The 18,537-nt window shown below is 45.5% G+C and overlaps 1 long non-coding RNA gene across 2 annotated transcripts in view; it reads left to right on the top strand.

The window, feature by feature from the left end:
- The first annotated feature begins 15,083 nt into the window (after positions 1-15,083).
- LOC119324569 overlaps positions 15,084-18,537 on the top strand; it is a 7,757-nt gene continuing 4,303 nt past the window's right edge. For both annotated transcript variants that reach the window (XR_005157029.1, XR_005157030.1), the window contains exons 1-4: positions 15,084-15,297; positions 15,428-15,582; positions 16,557-16,600; positions 16,724-16,842. This is a non-coding gene — a long non-coding RNA (uncharacterized LOC119324569). The remainder of the gene's footprint in view (positions 15,298-15,427; positions 15,583-16,556; positions 16,601-16,723; positions 16,843-18,537) is intronic.

Raw genomic sequence — 18,537 nt, 5'->3', positions numbered from 1 at the left:
CACACACACACACACACACACACACACACCACACACACACACACTACACACACACACATTAGTTTGTTTGTTATAAATTTTTCTGTTTTTTAGTTATAGAAATGTTAGAAATTATTCTGTTTTTTAGTTATATAAATATTAGAAACGTTAGTTATATAGAAATGTTATAAATGTTTTCTGTTTTTTAGTTATAGAAATATTTATAGAAATGTTAGCAATTTTCTGTTTTTTAGTTATATAAATATTAGAATTGTTATAGAAATGTTAGTTATATAATCAGGAAATTTTAGAATTAGTTTTAATTAGATGAATTAGATTAATGTCAAATTGTTAGAATTTGCATATATATAGAATTTTAGTTATCACAATCCAATCATTTAAAAAATGTTACTTTTTGCGGGCATATAGTATTTGTTCTCGACGATATGCCCGGCCCGCATCCTTGTCATCGACCCGTTCGCGATGACGTCCTGCTTCAGGGGACCCATGTCCGGGACTGGGCTCCGCCGGGCTGGCACTGGGAGGTGCTACCTGGAGGGGCGCGCCGCTTGGTGAGGAACCCGACCTCGGATCCCGTCGTCGACCCTGATCTTCTTTGGTGGCATTCGCGTGGGCCACATTCGGTGCAGAGGCAGCCGGCCCCGCCGGAGGTGGTGCGTCGCCGTGTCAAGGAGGAAGATGAGCACGTCCATCGCTACATGGCTGCTATGGACGACGTTAGGTTCTCCACTACTTGGCGGGTTCTTTGGGCAGATGACCGGAGATATGATCCTTTGATGGTTCCTTCTCTTTGGGTGTGCACCGCCCGCGCCCCAGGAACCGCGAGTGGCGCCCTAGATTCTTCTGTAGTACTCGATCTTTATTAGGTACCTAGCCAGTGATGTATTCGATATATAATATTCGAGATGATGTATTCGAGATTATATATATTAAGACGATGATGTATTCGAGATTATATATTCGAGACGATGTATTCAAGATTCAGTTTTTCCTTATTGATTAATTGCATCCATGCATTGTAATTTGAATACTAAATTGTTTTATATTTCTTCTGTATTAGTAAAGTAAAAGCTATGGCGGACAATACCGGCAGAGAGAGAGAAGAGGAATTGTTCGACATCATACGCAGCCCTCACAGGCTAGATGATCCGAATGAAGCAGATGACGGCTCCCAATATCTGAACAATACCGGAGAGGGTGATGAAAAGATATTCGATCTCGACGACCGAGCTGATGAAGTCATGAACTATGATTATGATGACACAGACAATGTTTGTGATGACACAGACAATGCTGATCTTCAAATAACAAAGACTACCGGCGAGGTATATTTATATAAGCATGCATGATGGTGATCATCACATGTTTTTTAATTGAAGATATATTAACGAATCGATCTTTCTTCTTTCAGCCCTCCGGATCGAGCAAATCTGCTTCTACAGATAGCAAGACAAAGCGAGGCCCGGGCAGATTGTTGAAGGATGGTGTAAAGTACCACATCGAATTCGCCAAACTTAGTGGCGAACCCCTCATGCCTAAGAACGTTGCGGACAAGTGGACTCGTCAGTGCGGAGTTCTTGTGAAGGACAAATTCCCGATCTCCATTCAAGAATGGAAAGAGCCAAAGACTAAACGTCCAGGTGTTACTTGGGTCGACGACAGAGCCAAAAAAGACCTTTTGAAATCTCTGATGGAACATTTCACCCTACCAGATCATTTCACTGAAGCAGATGTGGAGAAAGTCAAGGCCGCTGCTCTTAAGAAGATGGCAATTGCATTCAACACCCACAAGAAAACTGTATGGGCCAACTACCTCGCTAATGAAAGGAAGACTCCAGATTTCAAGGGAACACTGGAGAAGCAAAGAGAACACTGGGACGATTTCGTGACCTTCAAGGATTCAGAATTATCTAAGGAACGGTCGATGAAAAACAAGGCAAATGCCGCAAGAAAGACGCAGTTCCATAGGCTGGGTCCAGGTGGCTACGCGGTGGGATTGCCTAAGTGGGATAAGTATGAGCAAGAGATGGAGGATGCAGGGGTCACTCCAGTTACTAGGAACTGGCCCCCCCAGGTGCAGAACTTGGTTCTATGCGCATGGGGGGCGTTGGACCCGAAGACAGGCGAAGTTTCACGGAAGGCAAATCTAAAAGGAGCCGAACAAAAGATAACTGACGCAATAGAAGAAGCTCGAAGGGAGGTGTTCACGCCCAACAGAGAGAACGACGAGCTTACGCGCGCCCTGGGAAATCCTGAACACCTGGGAAGAACACGAGGCAAGGGCGATATTCCCTGGTATGAGGGCTTTTCAGAATGGAACAAGGACTACAGGACCCGTGCAAGAAGGAAGATGGAGGAGGAGAAGAAAAGGAAGCTGGAGGAGGAGCAGAGGAAGCAGGACGCAGAATGCTTCAAGTCCTAGAAGCAAGGCACATGGACCTGGCACTCAAATTCCAGCAGCAGCAACAGCAGATCGACTCACTTAGCCAGGAAAGGGGGTCTCAGCAGCGGCAGAAGCAAGCGGATGATCGTCCAGCATTGGATAGCACCGTCCCATCCATGCCGAGAAGCAGCGTTGGTTCTGCCCCGGGTGACACACTGCTGGATACATACCCTGTGGATGACATCATAGAGAACACTGTGAGCTACACTCCAAAATGAAGAACATATCCATGAAGGTGGCGGACGGCGTTGCTTTTCCAGTTACCCCCGAAGCAACCTACCATTGCATCCTAATTCCAGAGGGCTATGCTCGTGTCATGGTTGATGAAGTGGTGGACCCATATTCAGGGCTAACGCTTGACATTCCTGGAGGTGAAGACGAGCGCACACTGGGAGAGGCCATACATCGTATCATCCTATGGAGAAAGGATTGTATCATCTTTCGAAGTCCACCGACACCGCGTCGTCTGCCGACTCCTCTTCGAAGTCCGCCACCGAGTCAGCAGACTCCCACTCCTCCAAGTCCACGAATGCATGAGACGACTCCTCCTCGAAGTCCGCCACCTCCTCCAAGTCACCGAACGCGTGAGCTGACTCCTCCGGTTTCAAGTCCGGCACAGCGTCATGCCACTTCTTCGGTTTCAAGTCCAGCACCGTGTTAGGCCACACCTCCTGCTTCAAGTCCGACACATCGTCAGGCCACTTCTCCTGGTCCAACTCCACGTCAGCCATCTCCGCCGTCTCAGCAATCGCAGAAGAGACATGCCGCAGCTTTGGTGCGTAGCGGTACGAGTCGAGGTAGTTCAGGAAGTACAGGCGGAGACAAGCGATATAAATATGGTCCAAGCCTCGCTCCTCTTCCTCAAAGGCCTTACGACATGACTAAGGAGCAAAACGCAGCCATAGTGCAAGCCCAAGTGGACGCCCATTTTGGGCTGAAACCGGCACCGCCGCCAAAGGAGAAAGTGCCTGAGAAAGTAATTGACCACTTCCTTCGTATGGCTAGAGAACCAGCTCCCAAGCCTGTTGACTCGGACTATGAGCGCCAAATCAGGAAACTACATCCAGAACGGCTAAAGAAGGAAGCAAGCTCGAGCTCGAGCCAACAAGCAACTGGCAAAAAATGCGGGAAAACCGTTCCCCAGTTGCGAGAACAGGCGGCGCAAGCGATCCCCCCCCCCACGCTTGTTGTGCCAACAACACATGAGAGGAGTAGTACGCGCGCCAAATATTATTGTGGGCAAACCGTTAGTGTTCCCCAGCATGGCGATGTGGTAATAACGGAGGATCATATAATGCAGGCTCAAATGCTCAATATCTCTGTTGGACAACTCCTCGAAATCGAGCCCATGCCTACGCTTAGAGAATCGGAAATAGCATGGAAATATGTCCGAGGCCATCAGAACGTGCCTACACTTCCAGCTTACATTTTCTGAGAGAGAACCACCTACTCATGTGTTGAGATCAAGATATACCAATCATACCACAAGAATCTTGATTTCTAGCCTTCCCCAAGTTGCTTTCCACTAAAATCATCTTTCCACCATATCCAAATCTGTGAGAGAGAGTTGAGTGTTGGGAGACTATCCTTTGCAGCACAAGAGCAAGGAGTTCATCATCAACACACCATCTATTACCTTTTTTAGAGTGGTGTCTCCTAGATTGGTTAGGTGTCACTTGGGAGCCTCTGACAAGATTGTAGAGTTGAACCAACAAGTTTGTATGGGCAAGGAGATTGCCTACTTCATGAAGATCTACCTGAGTGAGGCAACTCCTTCGTGCACGATGGACATGGTGGGATAGCCAAGGTTGCTTCTTCGTGGACCCTTCGTGGGTGGAGCCCTCCATGGACTCGTGCAACCGTTACCCTTTGTGGGTTTAAGTCTCCATCAACGTGGATGTACGATAGCACCACCTATCGGAACCACGTCAAAAATCTCGGTGTCATCATTGTGTTTACACTCTCCAAACCTTTCGCCTTACCTTCATATGCAATGTTTTGCTTTCCGCTGCTACATTCTTAGAATTGCATGTGTAGGTTGATTGCTTGACTTGTGCTAATTGCTAAAATCTGCCCACAATCAAAATTGGGAAAAGGTTAGATTTTTATTTGGTCAAGTAGTCTAATCACCCCGCTCTAGATCCTACTTTCTATCCTACACAAATGAACAAAATAAAGCTTTTACTCAACATATTGTAAAAGCGATGATGAGAGCTTTAGAAGAAAAGCTAGAATTATAGAATTTAGTTCCTAGAAAATTATATGATGAATGGGAACCCACCATTAAAGTCAAGATCCAGAATTATGAGTGCAATGCTTTATGTGATTTGGGTGCTAGTGTTCCTGCAATTTCGAAATCTCTATGTGATGTGCTAGGTTCTACCAAGTTGGAAGAATGTTCTCTTAATTTGCACTTGGCGGATCCTACTATTAAAAAACCTTTGGGAAGGATTAATAATGTCATTATTTTTGCAAATAGGAATTATGTGCGCATAGATTTTATTGTTCTTGATATTGATTGCAATCCATCTGTCCCATAATACTTGGTAGACCATTTTTACGAACTATACGTGTCATGATTCATATGAAAGAAGGGAATATTAAATTTTAGTTTGTCTTGAGGAAGGATATGGAACACTTCCTAGAACTAGAATTAAGCCACTATATGAGTCAATCATGAGGGGAACCAATGGAGCAGAAACCAAAGATGACAATACTTGAAACTATGCATTATGCCTAGCTAGGGGCATAAAACAATAGCGCTTGTTGGGAGGCAACCCAATAGTTATCCTTTCAATTTTTGTTTCTTTTCTATTTTTCAATAAATACACATTTATGCTCCTGTTATTATTGTGCTTTTATGTTTTAATTAGGGTTTCTGCCAAGTAATGCCTTTAGGATGGTTTGGGCCATAGTTGATTTGATCCTGTTGGAAAACATAAACTTTTATGTCCAATAGCAGAATTGCTAAAAGTCACTAGAGTGACGCAAAATTCTGAATATTTTACACATGATTCATATACAAATTGGATACGTCGTCCTAATTTTGCAGAGGTTTCAATTTACGGAAGTATGGTTAAATTTTTTATCATTACAGATTGTTCTGTTTTTGACAGATTCTGTTTTTGTTGCATTATGTGCTTATTTTGATGAAGCTACGGATTGTATTGGGGGCTATAAGCCATGATAAAGTTATAATATAGTAGGTATAATGAAATAATAAAATATGAATGGGTTTCTAATAGTACTTAAAGTGGTGATTTGTTTTATTATACTAACGGATCTCACGAAGGTTTTGTTAAGTTTTGTGTGATTGAAGTTTTCAAGTTTTGGGTGAGATCATGATGGATGAAGGAATAAGGAGTGGCAAGATCCTAAGCTTAGGGATGCCCATGGCACCTCAAGGAAATATTCAAGGACTCCCAAGCAACCAAGCTTGGGGATGCCCCGAAAGGCATCCCTTTCTTCTAATGACTATCGGTAATTTTACATGGAACTATATTTTTATTCGCCACATATCATGAGTTTTGCTAGGAGCGTCTTCTATTATATGAGTATTTGTGTGTTTTAATTTTTAGTTTGTCACAATCATCCTTGCTTGACACACCTATTTGACAGAGCCATAATGATGTTATGATTTGTTAGAATTGCTCTATATGCTTCACTTAATTTTTTTGAGCTAGGGAATTGCTCTACGTGCTTCACTTAAATCCTTTTGAGCATTGTGGTGGTTTAATTTATGAAGAAATGCTCTCATGCTGCACTTTGATTATTTTTTAGAGTTAGTAAATTTTGAAGAAATGCTCTCGTACTTCACTTAGATTATTTTGAGAGTTAGTAAATTTTGAACAAAAACTCTCATGCTTCACTTATATTATTTTGAGAGTTGAAAAAGGAAATTATTTTGAAGAAATTTATGCTCTCATGCTTCACTTAAATTTATTTGAGAGCTTGTTAGTAGCAATGGTAATATATGAATTTGGTCCCAAAGTGATAGATTTTCAAGGGGGATATAATAAAAACTTTCATGAAGATCATTGGATATTATAAACTTGATTCCTTGCAATAGTTTTGCGATATGGAGATAGTAATATGTGAATCATGTTGGTGAGTAATTATGATTTAGTAAGACTGTTGGTGTTATGGTTTGTGATTCCCTATGCAAGCACGAAAGACAATAGTAATGCAACAAAGAACATCCTACTTGTGGTGCCTTATTTGGTGTTAGTTATGTTTAATGCTCGTTTATGATCATTTTCATTTCTTGGTTGGTCGCTTCCCAATCTATTTGCTAGCCTTCATTTGTACTAGCGGGAATACTACTTGTGCATCAAACTCCTTAAACCCAAAATTATGCCAAATGAGTCCACCATACCTACTTATATGCGGTATTTCCATGTCGTTCCAAGTAAATTTGTATTTCCCAACTTTAATTTTGAGAATGAATTTCCTTTTATGTGCCCGTACCGCTCGCGAAGCGGCAAGGGGTCGCCAATATTTTCCATGCTAGGTATGTTATTCTCAAGGTGAGTGTTTATTCACTTGTCATTGCATGAGAGTGTTGCGGTAATAGGGATGCCTAGTCCCGAAATGTAAAAAATATATTTATATGTTGTCAATAATAAATTTCTTGGAAAGTGTTGTTATGGAAGGTATCCTCATATACATTTAGCCATGGATTGTGGAACAATGGTGGAAAAGGAAATAAACTTTATTTTATGTTTGGTAAACGCATATGACTTCTCTAGCATGGAAGATATTGGGAATTCTCGGTCATTTTCGTTGACAGGAAAAGCATGCCTCTCAAAACAATTTTATCTCCCAATTTAAGCTATGAGCTCTGGCACCTCTACAAATCTCTACTTCCCTCTGCGAAGGGCCTATATATTTACTTTTATGCAATTTTTATTTTTATTGAGTCTCCATCTTCTCTTATAAAGCACCAACTAGGGACCACTATTATCATACTTGTGCATTGGATGTAGCTAATATTTGAGTGTGTTTCATGAATGGATCAATGATAGAGCATAATGGGTTAGGGATAGCTTTTTTAGCGTTGATATTTTGAAAGACATTGTTGCTTGTTGATATGCTTGAGTATTGATGTCTTCATGTCAAATTATAGACTATTGCTTTGAATAATTGAAAGTCCAATTGTCCATGCTACAAAAGAAAAGAATATGTGATGAACATGATAGGCAACATTCCACATCAAAAATTCTGTTTTTATCATTTACCTACTCAAAGACGAGTAGGAATTAAGCTTACGGATGCTGATACATCTCCAACAAATCTATAATTTTTGATTGTTCCATGTTGTTATATTATAAATCTTGAATGTTTTATATACATTTACTAGCAACTTTATATCATTTTTTGGGATTAACCTATTAACTTAGTGCTAAGTGCCAGTTGCTATTTTTTGCATGTTTTTTTACTTTGCAGAATATCAATACCAAACGAAGTCCAAATGCCCGAAGCTTCAGGGGGAACCAAAAGAGGCTCGTGGGGCCCACTAGGCACCAGGGCGCGCCAGGGGCCTCCAGCGCACCCTGGTGGGTAATGGGGGCCCACAAGCACCGCTTTGACCTACGTCCGCCTCTATAAATACTCTAGATCCCAAAAACCCTAGGGGAGTGGACGAAATACCTTTTCCGCCACCGCATGTTCCAGAACCACGAGGTCCAATCTAGATGCCTTTTCCGGCACTCTGCCAGAGGGGGCAACGATCATGGAGGGGTTCTTCATCATCCTTGTTGCCCCTCCGGTGATGCGTGGGTAGTTTACCACAGACCCATGGGTATGTAGTTAGTAGCTAGATGGCTTCTTCTCTCTTTTTGATCTTTAATACAATGTTCTCCTCGTCTTTTCAGTGATCTATTTGATGTAACTCTTTTTTGTGTTGTGTTTGTTGGGATCCAATGAATTGTGAGTTTATGATCAAATCTATCCAAGAATATTCTTTGGGTCTTCTCTGAACTTTATGCATGATTGTTATAGCCTTGTATTTCTTCTCCGATTTATTGGTTTGGTTTGGCCAACTAGATTGATTTATCTTGCCATGGGAAGAGGTGCTTTGTGATGGGTTCGATCTTGCGGTACTCACTCATGTATCATTGGTATTAAGGGTAGCAGGATGGGGTTTATTCATACGTGAGTTTATCTTGTCTACATCATGTCATCATTCTTATTGCATTACTCCGTTTTTCCATGAACTTAATACATTAGATGCATGCTGGATAGCGGTCAATGTGTGGAGTAATAGTAGAAGATACCGGCAGGAGTCGGTTTACTAATCTTGGACATGATGCCTATATACATGATCATCGCCTTGGATATCATCATAATTATTTGCTTTTTAGAGAATTTTTCTGGACCAGAAGACACCTGTTGGGCCAAACAAGTACGAGAGTGGGGCTCCGAGGGGAGCACAACCCACCTGGGTGCGCATGGGGGCCCAGGCACACCCTGGTGGGTTGTGCCCTCATCGGCCGCCTCCCGCACTGCCTCTTTGGTCCGTAGTTAGTAGCTAGATGGCTTCCTCTCTCTCTCTTTTGATTCTCAATACAATGGTATCTTGGAGATCTATTTGATGTAACTATTTTCGCGGTGTGTTTGTTGGGATCCGATGAACTTTGAGTTTATTGTCAGATGTGTTTATCCATGAAAGTTATTTGAGTTTCTTTGTTCTCTTATATGCATGATTACTTATAGCCTCGTATTTCTCCTTCGAATATTTGGTTTAGTTAGGCAAACTAAATCGATTTTTCTTGCCATGGGAAGAGGTGCTTTGCGATGGGTTTGATCGTCCGGTGTTCTTTCCCAGTGACAGAAGGGGAAGCAAGACACGTATGTATCATTGCTATTAAGGATAACAAGATGGGGTCCATTCCTACATGAATAGATCTTGTGTACATCATGTAATCGTTCTTATTGCATTACTCAGTTTCTCCATGAACTTAATACACTAGATGCATGCTGGATAGCGGTCGATGTGTGGAGTAATAGTAGTAGATGAAGGCAGGAGTCGGTCTACTAATCTTGGACGTGATGCCTATATAATGATCATTGCCTGGAAATCGTCATAATTATTTGAAGTTCTATCAACTTCCCAACAGTAATTTGTTTACCGGTCTACTAATCGGGGGCCGTAGCTGCACTCGGAGACTGTGCAGGGCGGCGCTCGCCGCTCATGGCCCACGCCTCCTTAAGCTCCTCGATCTCCTTGGAGATGAATTCTCGCGCTCCTGGCGCCTCACACTTATCTCCTTGCTTGTGGGGGCGCGCATCGAAGCACGCCTCCAAGTGGTGCCCAAGCACCTCCCTTGTCGACTGGTCAGGTCAGAGGCCCTCTAGACGGAAGCCCCCGAGCCCACCCTAAGGGGGGTGCTGGGCGGGCCTTCCTATGCAGGAGGAAGAGGCGCCCTAGGAGGGGGCGCGGAGCCTGAGGCACCGCTAGCGGGCATCTCGGCCTCCTGACGGATCTTTGGGAGGAGCTACTTCTTCTTCTTGGGGTGGCCTCGTGAGTTAGGATGCCGCCCTCGTCGTCAGAGTTTTCAATCGCCGCGGCTTGGTAGGCACGCTCAAGAGAGCAAACTACATCCTTCTCATTGCACGCGACCGTGATGATACCACTGCACCCTGGCATCTTGAGGACGTTGTGGCCATGGTGGGTTGCCGCCATGAACTTGGCGAGGGCCGGGTACCCCAGGATGGCATTGTACGGGAGGCTGATGTGGTGACGTCGAAGTCGATGAGCTCGGTGTGGTAGTTGTCGCGCTTGCCGAAGGTGACCGGGAGGCATACCTACCCCAGGGGGATGGTAGACCCGTCGGTCACCCTAGAGAATGGTTTGGTCGGCATGATTTGATCATAGGGCACCTAAAGCATCTCAAACGTCTCGACGGAAAGGACATTGAGCCCAGTGCCACCGTCGGTGATGGTCTTGGTGATGAGGACGTTGCTGATGGTGGGCGTGCAGAGCATGGGGAGTGCGCCTGTGGGAGCCGAGCACTTGGGGTGGTCCTTGGAGTCGAACGTAATGGCGTACTACGACCACCTAAGGGGATGCACGACCTCAAGCTTAGGGCGGGCCGTGTTCACCTCACGAGAGAACTGCTTGAAGATGCGGTTCGAGGCAAGGACATGGGCGCCACCCAGGATGCAGACAATCGCACAGGGTTCTTGGAAGCCTCCAGCCCCATCATCCTATCGGTTGTCGTCATTTATCCTTGGCGACGGCAGCGGAGGGAGGTCGGCATTGCCCTGGGATGGTCCTCACGAGGCTGGTCACATCAGGGGCCGTCGCAAGGTTGATCCCCCCAGTCGTCCTTGCGAGGTTGATCGCGTCAATCCTGGCGAGGGTCTCGGTTGTCCCAGCGACCTCCGCCACGGCCTCCCCATGGTCACCACGCTCGGGGCGGCGGCCGAGGCGTCCATCATGGAGTGCCCTGGGCTCCTGACATTCGTTGGTGTTGTGGCCGTGTACATTGTGGAATACGCAGAATGGGCGGTTGCCCTGGGAGGCTCATCATGGTCACGACCATGCTTCATCTCGAGCTCTGCTGCGAGCACTGCATGGCCCTTGCGCTTCGCCTCCTTAGCCTTGGCCTACTTGTCTTCTGGGTCGGCCTCCAGAAGTTCGAGGAAGGAGAGGCGGCCCTCTTCGGCCCATGCACACTTGTTCGCCAAGTTCAACACCCCCATGGACAAACATAAGTCGTCGTGGATGGCAAGCTCCTCTTTCATCTTGACATCCCTGACGCCATCGGTAAATGCCAAGATGATGGGCCTCGTCCGATGCCTTCGAGATCTGGAGGAGAACATTCATGAAGCGCTGTGTGTACTTGTGCAAAGTCTCACCTGGCTACTGCTTTACGCGCCACAGGTCATTCACTGCAGGGGCATGGTCGCGGGTGCCCTGGAAGTTAGTGATGAAGCACTCGCGAAGCTCGTCCCAAGAGGAGATTGACCCCTCCGGGAGGTGCAGGAGCCAGGAGTGCACGCCGTCCATGAGGGCCATGGGGAACCAGTTCGCCATGACCTTGTCGTCACCGTTTGCCACCTCGATGCTCAGCGAGTAGAGCTAGAGGAACTCCGCAGGGTCGGGGGTGCCGTCGTAGCATGGAGGCACGTCTGGCTTGGACTTGCGGGGCCAGACGACGCGGCACAGCTCCGGGGTGAAGGTGTGGCAGCCCACTGCAGTCACGAGCGCAACACACATGGGCTGAGCTCGGTCTTGACGTCCATGCACCGCAGCCTCTGGTGGCGCATAGTCTTGATGCTGGTGCGGTGGTGCTGGGAGCGCACATGCGTCACCTTGTGGCCGGTGCACCTCCTGGCAGCTTGCCTCATCCCGTGCCAGCGCCCCAAGCGGCGGGTCACGTAGGTGCGCATCGCGCCTGGGCTCGTGGTCGGCGCCACGCAGAGGAGGAGGAGGCGCACCATGGGCCATGTTGCCCGCCTGGGAGGGCCGGGGACGGAGCGAGCGGGACGGTGCAGGGACCCCACCAGCAGCGTTGACGAGCTCGGTGATGCGGCCCAACCAGTCATCGTATCCCTCGTTGGCGGGTTGGTAGCGCAGCAGCTCACGCGCCATGAGAAGCACAACCTATGCGTTCACGGGCCCGCGGCGAGTGTGGGAGGACGACGCTGTGGCGGGAGTGAGAGACGGAGTAGTGGTGCGGCCATCGCGCCGCATAGAGGGTGGCAGCAACGAGTCCTGCTGCTCGTGAGTAGCAGGGATAGTGGAAATGTTAGCCACGTGAGAGGCAGAGTGGTGTGGGGCACCATGGCCCATGGGCACCGTCTGGGCAATGCGAGCAACCCGGCGCTCGGCACAGACTCGGTGTGCGTCGATCATGGGAGAGACAGAGCGGAGACGAGGTGGAACTGGAACATAGATTTTGACACGCCCCTACCTGGCACACCAAGTGTCAGATTCAGGGCTCCGCAGACCCAAGAAGATTCGAACTCTGGGGCATGTGCAAAGATCCCAACCATCTCCAGTCTCAAGCTCACCACCCCACATCCTAGCCTCGTCGAGTTCGCGTAAGTGGGGGGAGAAGATGGACACGACAGTTTACCCAGGTTCGGGGCACCTTGCTTCGTAAAACCCTACTCCTGCTTTGTGGTGGATTGGCCTCACGAGAAGGCGGATGATGAACTAGTACAATGGATGAGCAGCCTCGTGAGGGCTCAGTTGGTGAGGATGAATCAGTCCGGGGTCGGGCTCAGTATCCTTTCTACGATGGTGGCTAGCCCATATTTATGATGGCCTTGGTCCTCTTCCCACATAACTTAGTCGGGAGTGGATCTCACAACGGCCAATTTGAAAGGGGACAAAAAGTACATCTTATCCTGATGAAAGGTGGTCTTGGCCTGCAAAGCTTCTGACCATGACGCAGCGGTGGGCTCGGCGATGACATCCGTCCTGCCGAGCTCGTGGTCTTGGTCTCGTTGCACTGGAATGGAAACCTTTGGGGCCTTCCTTAGGAACTTGTGCCTACCCTTGCTCCCTTAGCACCGAAGAGGAAACTGTCCCCTCTGCGCCCGCTGGCGCCCGCCTGGCCTTGGTCCTCATGGCTCATGTCATCAGGGGCATCACGAGGCGGGGGGCTTGCATAGAGTTCTCCGCCCCTCTAGAGGCAGGCTCGGGGAGCCGCTCCTCTGGAGGTTTTGGCGTCGTTCTCCTCGCGAGGGTCTTGCCTTGGGGGTCTTGTAGCTTGAGCCATACCAGGCCGTCAGTGAGCCCGCGTGCTGGGCCGCAGGCAGGCAAGTATGGGTACCCCCGATCCCAGAACGCCGACACATCTTGCTCCCTGCTATGTGTCTCTAACTATGATTCTCTCTGTGAAATCTCTTTCTGTCACACAAACACAAACTTCATCTCCCGGGGTCTCATTTTTCTCTACTATTCCCCTGTATGCCGCTCATGGACACCCTCTCACTCTAGAGATGTCTCGCACTCCCTATGTCTCAATAGCTACGACTCTGCTCCCTATTAAATATCTCCCTCTCTCTCTCCCTCACACACACACACAAACTATGTCTTCCATGGTCTCATATCTCTTCACCATTCCCTTGTATGCCACTCACACACACCCTCTCTCCCTAGGGACATCTCACGTTCCCTAATATGTCTCTCTAGCTGCGACTCTCCTTGTGAAATATCTTTCTCTCTCGCAAACACAAATCTGTGTCTCTCGGGATCTCATTTCTCTCTGGTATTCGTTTGTATGTCACTCGGATGCACCCTCTCTCTATCTCTCACACACCCACACACATAACTCAACTTTCTGATCCACTCGACTCTTATCTCTAACACACACACTAGCCGATCTCCGTCTAGCTAGCATCTCTATCTCTCTATTTCTCCATTTCTCCATCAATCTTCTTTCTCGCTCGTAGTCTTGCTTCCTATCATGCACACTCTATCAGTTTCTCTCTACATGTAGTCATGCACCCTCTTTTTATCTTTCTCTCTCACACACATAACTCACCCCTCTAATCCACTGAACTCTTATCTATAACACAGAAACTAGCCGATGTCCCTCTAGCTAGCATCTCTATCTCTCTATCTATCTGTTTCTCCATCAATCTTGTTTCTCGCCCGCACTCTTGCTTCCTATCATGCACACTATATCTGTTTCTCTATACAAAAATCTATAGGTCGATCTCTTTTGCACACACATTATGTCTCGCTTTCTCCGCTCGCCATAGATGGATGCTCCAGCCTACGCCACTTTCTCTTAAATACAAAAACACATGCTCAATCATCGGGCCTTCTTCCCTCCACTCCCACATGCATGCATATTGTCATACCGATCCATCTCTCCCATCTCGTTGATCTTATGACTTATGTCTTCTTTCTTTTATCTTGATCATGCACGCGCGCTCACATACATCTCATGTATACATGTATACCTCTTGCACATGCACGTTCATGGTCTCATATGTCTCCATACGCAGTTAACTAGCAGGGCAACCCGCGCATTTGCATGGCTAGACTATTTTTTTTGTGATTAGATTTGCTTTCACTAATGATTTAAATTTTGCATTTAACATTATCACGTGATATTTTAGCAATCATAAAATATTTTAAAACGAAATGCTTTTTCTTTGTGTGTGCTCATTTTTTCCATTATATGAAAAATTATATATGATAGATTTATTGTAAATATTTTTAATGTACTTGTGAGTGTATTTTAGAAGGTATTAAGGAATGCCATTTTTATGGAACTCGGAACGGACACACATCTATGTGAAGTTACATTTCAGAGATCCATGCATTTGAGCGGGTAGATTTTTTAAATTTTTGATTGGCTTTGTTTTGAGACTTGACTTAATTTTGGCATTTAACATTATCATGTTATATTTTAGCAGTCATAAAAGATATTGAAAGGAAATGATTTTTCTATTTATGTGTTTGTTTTTTCCATTACATGAAATTGTGTATGATAGATTTAATTTACTTGTGAGTGTCTTTTAGAAGCGTTTTAAGTATTCCTTCTTTTTATATTATTACTGTACGGCTATCTGAAGTTGTTTCGATGCGTACTTTGTTCTTAGACTGGACCAAAATATCATCCTAAAAAAGACCGGACCAAAATATAACATGCACTTCGACAGTGCTATTTTTGGTTGTTTTTGGCTGTTTTCCCTAGGGGACCTCTAGCGCACCTCTTCTCCACTCCTTTTCTGCGGCAGCACCAGCGCATGCGCCGCCGTCACTCGCTGCTCATAGCGGCTGCGCGGCGTACTGCCGCCAACTATAACTTAAGCGGAGGGAGGATGTACGCTGCAGCATCAGTCCTGACCTCTTTTGCCGAATGGATTTGGGGTAGCTTGCACAGGTAAAATCCCTAATTTTTTTCCCCATTTCACATGAGGTAAATTTCATCCCAGATTAGAAATTGATGGGTAAAATCTCCATTCCACAACCACACCTCTAGATTTGAAGATATTTAAATATCCATGCTGCAGGCACTTTTTCATGGAGCTGATAGTATAGAGATTGGGATTTGGGGACTATTCATTAGATTGGTTTGAGCTGGAGATCGTCATCTTCTGGAAGTATGTGGTATGACAGAGATGAGGGTAGATTAAATAGAGTTGATATCCATTGCTAGAGGAAAAAGGTACGATCTGTATTTTTTGCTCTCAAAAATTACTTCTCAAGTTTATATAGAAATATTAATGTTGATAGATCTTATATCTGTATAAATATGAAAAAGTTAGTTCACGGATGCAGAACTGATGGATGGAAAATTGTACTCCCCTCGTTCCTAAATATTTGTCTTTTTAGATATTTCAAATGGACTACCACGTACAGATGTATATAGACACTTGCTGAAATCTCTAGAAAGACAAATATTTAGGAACGGAGGGAGTATATTTTGTTGAAAGATGAAAGATCCATATATACACATACATTTATTCGGCCGAGGAGGCTAATGCTTATTTTTCTAGAGACAAATAAAGGAGATACGGGAATTGGAAACTAAACGTGAGAGAGATGTGAGTGTTAGTGTGAGAGAGAATAGTAATGGATATTTAGGCGGAATTAATTTGTGAACTTTCTCTAGAACGATAAAAGATTTGGATTTTGAGATTATTCATGAATAGATTTTAGTGTTGTGGACCGTTGCTTCTATAGATTATAGCATGAGGGAGATTACGAAAAGCTTATTGTAGGTGGAACCCATTAGTGACTTCATTGTTTCATCTGCTGCGACATCAAATATTCAAGGATAAATAACTAATAAAAAAGTAATATTTTCTTTCAAGTTCAAACATATATATTTATAGATTAGTAACAATGTAAAATTAACATGTCAACCAAGTACATGTGTTGTTGATAACGTATAGTAAGGTTCTCTTTGACTCTATCTCTATGTAATTACACATGAATTGTCTATGCAGAATTATAGTTGTCATTGATCAGCACCTTCAATCCTTCCTTGCTTGTCACTCTTGATAGTGCCACATATAGTTGTCCATGACGGAACACTTGCTTAGACAAATATATTCCTACCTTGTTTAAGGACTGACTTTGACTCTTGTTTATCGTCATTGCGAAACACACTGATGATGGATATTGCCTTCTTTTTAGCACGAATGGTCATTTTGCGTTGCTGGGTAACATGATGATTTGAGGTATAACTTTTCGCTGACATGTGTTCCTGTGATTATTTATGTCTCGGTGTATTTGTTTCCCAGTTGTGTAATTGTCATTATTGTACCGTTGCATACACCTGCTGCTTGGTTGATGCTGCGTAGGAGCATGACTGGCAAACCCACCTTCAGTTTTAACTTATGGTCAGCGATTCCTAGGGATGTCAAGGTGTTGAGGAACTCAGTAGGCTGCATGTTGCCTTGCACACTGTGTCCAGGCTTAGGTATGTCACCTCTTCACCTTGTATTTGGCTCATTATGTGGTTGCTTATCTCCTTGACTGTATCATTTCTTGGACATAGTATTGCTCTTTCTTCTAGGTAATCCCGCTCATAGTATTTTTGCAGAAAGTTTGGGTATATGCTTTTGCCGATTTGTTCTTTAAGATTTTCTCCTTTCTGTAGCAGTAGGTATTTTGGTATTTTTATCCAATCCTCTCCTTCATCTGATGTTGTTTTTCCATCACCAATTTGTAGTATTCACTCTGCAAATTCAGCAACCTTTTGCTTTTGTATTGGATCATGTGACAAACACTCCAGCCGCATGTTTTGTGCTAACTCAAATATTTCCAAGTGTTTCCACAGATATGACCTTTCGATTGAAGCGTTAACTATCCGCTCTCTCTTTCCTTTGGTTATAACTGGCAGGATTTGTCTTACATCGCCTCCTAGTATTACTGTCATTTCACCAAATGGCTTTTCATCACTGTTTTCATTAGTGAACCTGAGAATATCTCTAAGGCTTTTGTCTAGTACCTCGAAGCAGTGTTTGTTTGGCATAGGATCTTCGTCCCACAATATAAGTGAGGTCTTCTTTAGCAGTTCAGCCAAAGGTGAGCCTTGTTTATCTCACACATTGATTCTTCAGGATATTAAGCGGAATGCAGAATTTTGAGTGTGTTGTTCTTCCACGTTGGAGAAGCAACGCTGTAATGCCACATGATGCTAACGCAAGCACCATCTTCCCCTCTGATCTTAGCTTTGTCATTATGGCTTTCCATACATAGGTTTTTCCTGTGCCACCGTAGCCTTCGACAAATATCTACTTTACTAGCCCTTTGTCCTCATAATTCTCATATAATCTTTGGGACTTCTTTAGATTTTCCATCTAAGGAATTCAACAGGAATGATACCGATGTATTGAGTCTTTCAGCCTCTTCATCAAATAAAGTGCAACTTGTAGTAGCAGTGTGATCACTAATTTGGAGTTAAATGCGGTTCCTAGAATCATATTTAATTAGTGCAACACAAATATGATAGTATATAATGATGATCAAATCTACAGAATATGCTTATCGAGGTGTTACACCTTCTGGATACGTATTGTAGTTCTTGCAACAATAATTATGTGATTCTGTTATGGCGCTGCTAGAAGGAGGGCACGAGAGGGCCGGCCGGGGGCCTTTCTGCCCACGGCCGGGCAAGAGGGAAGGGATTTCCTTCTTAATTCTTGCTTGATTAGATTGATACATCTCCTCTCTTTATATAGAGAGGTTTACTTGACTCCCAAGCAAGGCTTACTTGACCCCTAAGCAAGCGACCCTTATCTCTAATTAACCCTAAGACTAATGGGCTCATTAGGCCCATTACGTACTCTAACACTACACCCCACCTGGACATGCAGCTTGTCCACTTGACGCAGCAGCCTGCAGCCTCACCGCCTCCAAACCCGCCACCACCACCGCCGCCGCTGCCCACTGCCTCCCCCACCGCCGCTGCCACCGACTCCACCACCGCCGCTGCTTCATCGCCGGGCGCCATGGCTTCGCTGCCGGCGCCGATCGCCCCCGCACCCGGCACCACACCGGGCCAGGGCCAGCCGCAACCCCCCATCCAACAACCGCCGCCGTCGCCTCCCCCCGTGCCGCAGCAGTTTACGCCGGAGGCCATGGCCGGCGTGCTCAACGACTTGCTCGTCGC

Source organism: Triticum dicoccoides, chromosome 6B (genome assembly GCF_002162155.2).
Source record: "Triticum dicoccoides isolate Atlit2015 ecotype Zavitan chromosome 6B, WEW_v2.0, whole genome shotgun sequence".
NCBI lineage: Eukaryota > Viridiplantae > Streptophyta > Magnoliopsida > Poales > Poaceae > Triticum > Triticum dicoccoides.
Note: the sequence above shows the minus strand (reverse complement) of the source record. Positions and strands in the feature narration are given on the sequence as shown.